Below are 7,679 nucleotides of genomic sequence, written 5' to 3'. Positions count from 1 at the left end.
CAGCAGAGATTATGATTTGTCGTGCCGAAGATGTTAGAAATTCCTGTTCCACAGCTTGATCAAGAAAAGACAACAAAGTATCATAAAAACCATTAACATTGAGCAAACCTATAGGTTTATGGTGAATGTGAAGTTGGGCCCAAGAGGAAATATGAAAGATCTCTTCCAATGTGCCCAGACCACCTGGTAAGGCAATGAAGGCATCAGCATGGTTAAACATTGTATTCATTCGATCAAACATTGTGGAGACCTGTAGTTCCTCTCCAATTGTTCTTCCAATGATGTCCCCTTTTGTTAAAGCTTCGGGGACGACCCCCAAAACTTGACTACCTCCTAAAAATGCAGCTATCGCCACACCCCCCATTAACCCAAGGCTGCCTCCCCCATACACTAAATGAATCTTTTTCTCAGCTAGTACCTGACCAAGATGATTTGCTGCTTCTAAAAAAGCTATTTCCTTCCCAGGACTGGATCCACCGAAAACACAAATATTTTTGATGTGATAACTTGAGGGACCTGCCATTTCTACACACTTCTATATCTGTCTAATGTAAGGGATAAGTAGAAATGAGGGGAAGGAAGAGAAGATTTTATAGATGAGAAATTAAAGATGCAATCATACCACCTATATGTAGGCCAGCTGGAGTCTCACACTCTTTCTCTCTCTTTATTTATTTATTTATTTTGAAAAAGCATGTGTATGTACAGGTAGTTGTGATTGTGGCTCACATCTTCCCTTGGTTTTACATCCAAGAACGGCTTAAACGCCCTCTATGGGTCGGGGATAGGCTTCCCATCCAGTTTTCTTAAAAACTGGCAAACAGGGTCTTTTTTAGTCAGATTCCCAAGACTAAGTCTATCATGTTCTTTATGAAAATGGGGCCATAAGTCGTGAAATGCACAATGCACATCTCCACCAGGATATGTCTTCAAAGTCAATAGAAGATTATCTAAAGATTCCTTATGTTTTGAAATAAATCCTGACTTTTGACAATTTTCACAAGCTTTGCAGAATGCATGCGTGTCCTTGAACATGGTAGGCCAATAAAATCCATTTTGAAAGATTTTCGCAATGGTCTTTTTTGACGAGAAATGACTCCCACATGCTTCAGAATGACAAAATTTAATGACATTACTTACCTCATTGTCAGGAATGCATCTTCGAAATATTTGATCAGGACAATATTCGAATAAGTAAGGGTCATCCCAATAAAATTTCTTCACTTCGTTCAGAAACTCACCTTTGTCTTCGGTACTCCAATGAGTTGGCAAATCTCCTGAGGCAAGGAAATTGATATTTTTAGCAACCCAAGGCATTGAACTAAGAGAAAGTAAGGATTTGTCAGGAAAGTAATCATCGGTTGGTGTGATGTTAGATATCGAATCTGTTGTCACTCTTGACAAAAGATTCGCATCAACATTTTCAATGCCTTTTTCATCCGTGATTTCTTCCTGAGAATAAGTCATTTGCAAATCTTCAAATTCATCAAACTCAGTATTACTCAAAGTAGATTCAAATTGATCATAAACCAATTCTTCAATAAAATCTACTTCTTGGAAATCATTATCATCTCGAGGTTGCTTGCAAATGTTGAAAATATTCATCTCCAATGTCATGTTCCCAAATGATAGCTTCATCAGTCCATTCCTACAATTAATCAATGCATTAGAAGTTGCAAGAAATGGACGTCCTAAAATAACAGGAAATGAATTGCATGTTTCAACAGGTTGTGTGTCCAAGACAATAAAATCCACAGGATAAATGAACTTATCGACTTGTACTAACACATCTTCAACTATTCCTCTAGGCACTTTTACAGATCTATCGGCAAGTAAAAGAGTTACAGAAGTTGGTTTTAACTCACCTAGATTGAGACTTTGAAAAACTGAATATGGAAGTAAATTCACACTAGCTCCAAGATCAAGTAAGGCTCTTTCAATTTTATGTTCTCCAATAAAGCAAGAAATTGTAGGACAACCAGGGTCTTTATATTTCAAAGCATTATTGTTCTGAAGAATGGCACTTACTTGTTCGGCTAAAAAGGCTTTCTTTTTCACATTCAGTTTTCTCTTCACAGTGCACAGATCTTTCAAAAATTTAGCATAAGAAGGAACCTGTTTAATAGCATCCAGCAAAGGTATATTGATCCTTACCTGTTTGAAAGTTTCAAAGATTTCAGAGTTGTGATTGACTTTCCTTTGTTTAGTCATGGCATGAGGAAATGGAAGTGCAGGCGGAGAATCAGTCTTTTCTTTGCAATGATCAGATTCAACCCCTTCCTTACCCTCAGAGATTGACTCATCATCATTCTCACAAGGTTCAAGAGTGGGTTTTTCAATAACCTTACCACTGCGAAGAGTGATGACTGATTTGACGTGATCCATGTGTTGGCTTCCCGAACTACCTGCATTCAAATTGTATTGCCCCTTTGGATTTTGTTGTGGTTGAGAAGGAAACTTACCTTTCTCTTGGAAACTGAGAACAGATGTCAATTTTGCAAGAGTATCTTTAAAATCTATCATGCTTTGAGCAAGTTGAGTGTTAATTGCCTCTTGCTTTTCCATAAATGCATGCAATGTTTCCTCAAGATTTCTTCTAGGAGGTGGAGCATAAGGAGGTGCATATCCATGAGAATTTTGGAAATTATGATGTGCTTGAAACGGTGGCTGTGAAGTTTGAGCATTATTGTTCTCACTCTTCCAACTGAAATTTGGATGATTTCTCCAACCAGGGTTATATGTTTGCGAATATGGGTTATGGTTGGACCTTTGAAAACTGTTTAATGCATGGGCTTGTTCATGGAGACATTCTTTAAAAGAAGGCAAGGTTGGACAGTCATTGGTTGAATGCTCGTTGGTTTCACAGATTTGACATGCAATGTCTTGAACAGATTTTAATTGACCACTCCTTTTCAATTCTAGTGCTTCGACTTTTTTAGCTAAAGATGCAAACTTGGCTTGGAGGTCATGATCTTCCCTAAGGTTGTACATGCCCCCACTAGATGTATGAGGTTGGGTTTTACTTGGTGCCTCATAAGTTCCTGTGGTGTCCTAATTTTGTGCATTTTCAGCTAGCAAATCTAAGTACTCCATTGCTTCATTAGGGTCTTTATCCTCAAAAGTTCCATTGCACATCAATTCAACCATTTGCCTATCTCTAGGAGTTAACCCTTCATAAAAATGTGAAACTAATCTCCATGTTTCAAAACCATGATGGGGGCAAGTATTAAGTAAGTCTCGATACCTATCCCAACATTGATAAAATGTTTCTCCTGGTTTTTGAGAGAAAGTAATGATTTGTCTTTTGAAAGAGTTTGTTCTGTGGGAGGGAAAAAACTTCTTTAAAAATTGTTGTTGCATATCATCCCAAGCACGAATGGATCCAGGTCTCAAATTTTGTAGCCATGTTTTAGCTTTATCTTTTAATGAAAAAGGAAAAAGCTTCAATCTAATGGTGTCCATGCTACAATTTGAGTCATTATATGTGTTGCAAACCTCCTCAAATTCCCTTAAATGCAAGTATGGATTTTCTAAATCTAAGCCATGAAAAGATGGTAAAAGTTGAATAATGCCTGTCTTAAAATTAAAATGAGATGCATCAGGAGGAAAAACTATGCATGAGGGTGCACTTGTTCTTGTGGGATTCATGTGGTCTCTAAGAGTTCTAACCCGAATATTCTCATTATTCTCATTATGAAGTGATTGGTTATCTTCTTCAGCCATATTTTCTGAAAATGATGAGGATACCCTACAAAGTCTACCACTTAATGTACGTGACCACACTCTCATGCACGTGTAAGAAGAAAATAAAAGAAAGAAGAAAACAAAAGAAAGAGAAACAAAACAAAAGAAACAAAGTTAGATACAAGAAAAGAGAAAAGAGAAAAGAGAAAAGAGAAAATAAAATAAATACTATAATTTGTACAATGATTTACCTCCCCGGCAACGGCGCCAAAAACTTGACACGACCAAAAGATTGATGTCTTCTCCCAAGTGCAGGAGTGTCGAAGTAATAAATAACCCGGCAAGACCGGGGTCGAACCACAGGGAGGTTACTTGTATAAATTATAAGCCACAATAATACTACAACAATAGTAACAACAACAACAACAATAATAATAATAATAGTGATAATAATAATAGTGAAGAAGAAGAGGAAGAAGTTGATGAGAACTTTGAGATGAAAGATTAACGTAAGAATTAAACAATGATAACAACAAATGTCAAGGTTAGAGGATCCACTAATGGTACATCAAACAAGTATAGTATAAACTCTTATTATTCAACTGGAAACCACACACAAAGGAGGTTCCAATCGGATTATAAATTGTTAACATGATTACATTAGTTATCTTATTCGAATAATGCTAATACTTGTAAATGTTGTCAGGCATTCATGATTATAACTTATGTTAACAACAAATCAAGTTCCTTTCATAGCTCAGGTGTCGGTTATACCATACAGTATGGGCTATGAAAGTGCCAAGTATTTGTTGTACCAAGTGTTATACAACATAAATCTAGATTAACCATTTAACAAGCAAAGTATTAAAAGTGAACAAGATAACAAATATAAAGCATGTTAGTATCCAACATTAAGGTCCATGTTAAGTTTATATTATACTTATTCTTACACCATTAGTGTACCCTTTTCACCTTGACATAATTAACTTAGCTAGACATAATGAAAGAAAGAAACATAAATAAACAAGGAAAGGAAATGAAAAGCATAAGCAAGAGATTAATATAAGCAAAACTTAAGCATTACAAAATATAAAGAGAGAAAGCAAGAGCATGATCTTGATCTCAACACCAAGATGCCTAAATACATGGCAAATGCCTCCTTTTATAGGCCAAAATTCGGAACTATTGATTTGTTGACTAATTGATGAGTGGGTGGCCACATCTTGACTTGGTGACAATTCTTATCTTCTTGTTTGCCAAAAACGTCATTGATGACGTCATAATTTGAACAAACTTGAATCATGAAAGTTCTAGGAAATTGTCTCATCTTTCCAGAGTAAAAATTTGAGATCATTTGGACTTCTAGAACTCGAGATATGGGCTGAACACTGAACAGTGTCTGGGCTGCAGGACAGATTCGGACTTCTTCTTTGTTGCTACAATTTGGACTTGAAAACGGCCTTGTTAAATCTTGGGCTCCAAATGAAAGTTGTAGGCCTATGTCTTATCTTTCCATCCATATAAAATGGACCTAAATCCAAGATCTACAGCTCCAGATATGACCCAATTACCGAACTGTGTTCCAGTTTGGATTGCACCAGCATCTCTTTGGCCATCTTTTTGTCCTTTCAATTTCAATACTTCAACTCATCAATCAATTCTTTCATTTATGTGATAGGCCTGCATTTAAGATGAACATTTACCATAAATTAAAGGTATCTTATATAATTAGATATGTTATTATAAAACACGCTTTAGTTAAGGAATTATTGATACTTCAAGTGCAAAATGATGATATAAAACCTTGATAAAAATGCACTTTTAAGTACTAATCATATGGTTTTTTGTCATAGACATTAGAACGGTTAAGTTTTACCCGATAAGATAAGGACCTCCTTATTGAGGAGGACTTTTCTTGAACCATAGAAGGGCCAACAACTAGAAAACACAACGAGACCTTGAATTTTTATCAGACAAAATAAACAATGCAGCTTACCTTAGGTAGGGCGTATTTGGGGTGCTAATACCTTCCCTTTACGCAACCAGTCCCCGTGCCCGAGCTCTGAGACCAGTTAGGGTTCCTAGTGACCAAAATATTAGGTGGCGACTCCCACACTATTTTTTCATTGATAAGAGACAACGAATTCCTTGTCTCCCTATATATATATATATCAGATATATATACCCCCCTACACACACCCTGAGGGTGGACGATTGCCGCGACGTCGCGCACCCCGCGACAGAGACGAAGAAAGAATCACAGTGGATGATAGCAAAGAATCACGGTTTTGAACCATAGTGGATTCTGGAACAACGAGAAGAACAAGAAAAAGAGAGAAAATGAAAAGTTTTGAACCCTGCCATCAGGAAGAACGACATCGATATCAACTTTGGTAATAAAGAATCGCCAGATGAGATTCCAAGTTGTTTGAGATCGCCAGAAGGGATCTCGTATTTCGATATTGGTCAAAGAAGGTCGCTAGAAGGGACCTCGTATTTCAGCTTTGAATAAAAGGAATCGCCAGATGGGATTCCAAGTTGATGGAGATCGCTAGAAGGGATCTCGTATTTCGCTATTTGGAGGTCGCCAGATGGGACCTCATATTTCATGTTTGTTAAAAGGAATCGCCAGATGGGATTCCAAGTTGATAGAGATCGCCAGAAGGGATCTCGTATTTCGCTATTTGGAGGTCGCTAGATGGGACCTCATATTTCATGTTTGTTAAAAGGAATCGCCAGATGGGATTCCAAGTTGAAGGAGATCGCCAGAAGGGATCTCGTATTTCGCTATTTGGAGGTCGCCAGATGGGACCTCATATTTCTTTTGAATAAAAGGAATCGTCAGATAGGATTCCAAGTTGAAGGAGATTGCCAGAAGGGATCCCGTGTTTCGCTATTTGGAGGTCGCCAGATGGGACCTCGTATTTCATGTTGGTTAGAAAAAAAAAGGGAATCGCCAGATGGGATTCTAAGTTGATTAAAGGAGATCGCCAGAAGGGATCTCGTATTTCGATATTGGTCAAAGGAGGTCGCTAGAAGGGACCTCATATTTTATTTTTGTTGAAAGGGAATCGCCAGATGGGTTTCCAAGTTGAGTAAGCAACAATCATAGATTTTGGTTTAAAGAGATCGCCAGAAGGGATCTCAAGATGACTAAATTTTGATCATAGTTTTTTTTGGGGCTAAGGAGGATTGCTGTAAAAGACAAGTTTCAGATCAATCAAGCCTCGGAAAGATCAGTTTGAGAAGTTCAGTTTTGTTTATCTTTATAAAACTTACTACGCAAAACCCTGCTCCGTAAGCATTATAAAGAGGGGGCATCTGTTGTAACCCATTTTTGGGTCCCCCCTAAAAAAATAAAAATGTATAGCCGCAAGAAATTAGAAAAATAATAAGAGGTGGGAGCGCTCAGAAAGAATCAGAAAAAATTGATTAAGGAGGTTCAGAAATGCAAGGAGTGAGATTTTACAGTATATATTTGACTGAGGAGAGCCCTGTTGGAAGAGAAAATTTAATTTGAAGAGAAAAGGGCCAAAATTGGATGTTTATGGACTCAATTGGATTTTATTGAAGGTTTATTTGAATTTTATAGAGGTTTTGATTGCAAAGAAAATTGAGTTTTAAGTCAATTTAGGCTTTAATTGGAAGAAATAAAAGTTCTGGGGTCAAATTATAATTTTTGAGAGTTGATTTGGTTAAATCAAGGGCCTAATTGCATACATATTGAAGTTTAAGGGCCAATTAGGGACTTAATTGAAGAAATCCGAAACCAAGGACCAAATTGGAAAAGGCGCGTAACTCTGGGGTCGAAGATGAAGTTACGCCGGGACTAAATTGCATCAAATCAGAAGTTTTAGGGTCAATTAGGGAATAATTTTGAACGAAACTGAAAGTCGGAGGACTAGATTGAAAATTGGCAAAGAGATCCCTATTTTTAGCAAAACGGCGCCGTTTTGCATTTTTTTTGGGCAGGAACTGTTCATTTTCTTCCTCAC

The sequence above is a fragment of the Populus nigra genome, chromosome 7 (assembly GCF_951802175.1).
Source record: "Populus nigra chromosome 7, ddPopNigr1.1, whole genome shotgun sequence".
NCBI classification, from domain to species: Eukaryota; Viridiplantae; Streptophyta; class Magnoliopsida; order Malpighiales; family Salicaceae; genus Populus; species Populus nigra.
This window is presented reverse-complemented; position numbering follows the sequence as displayed.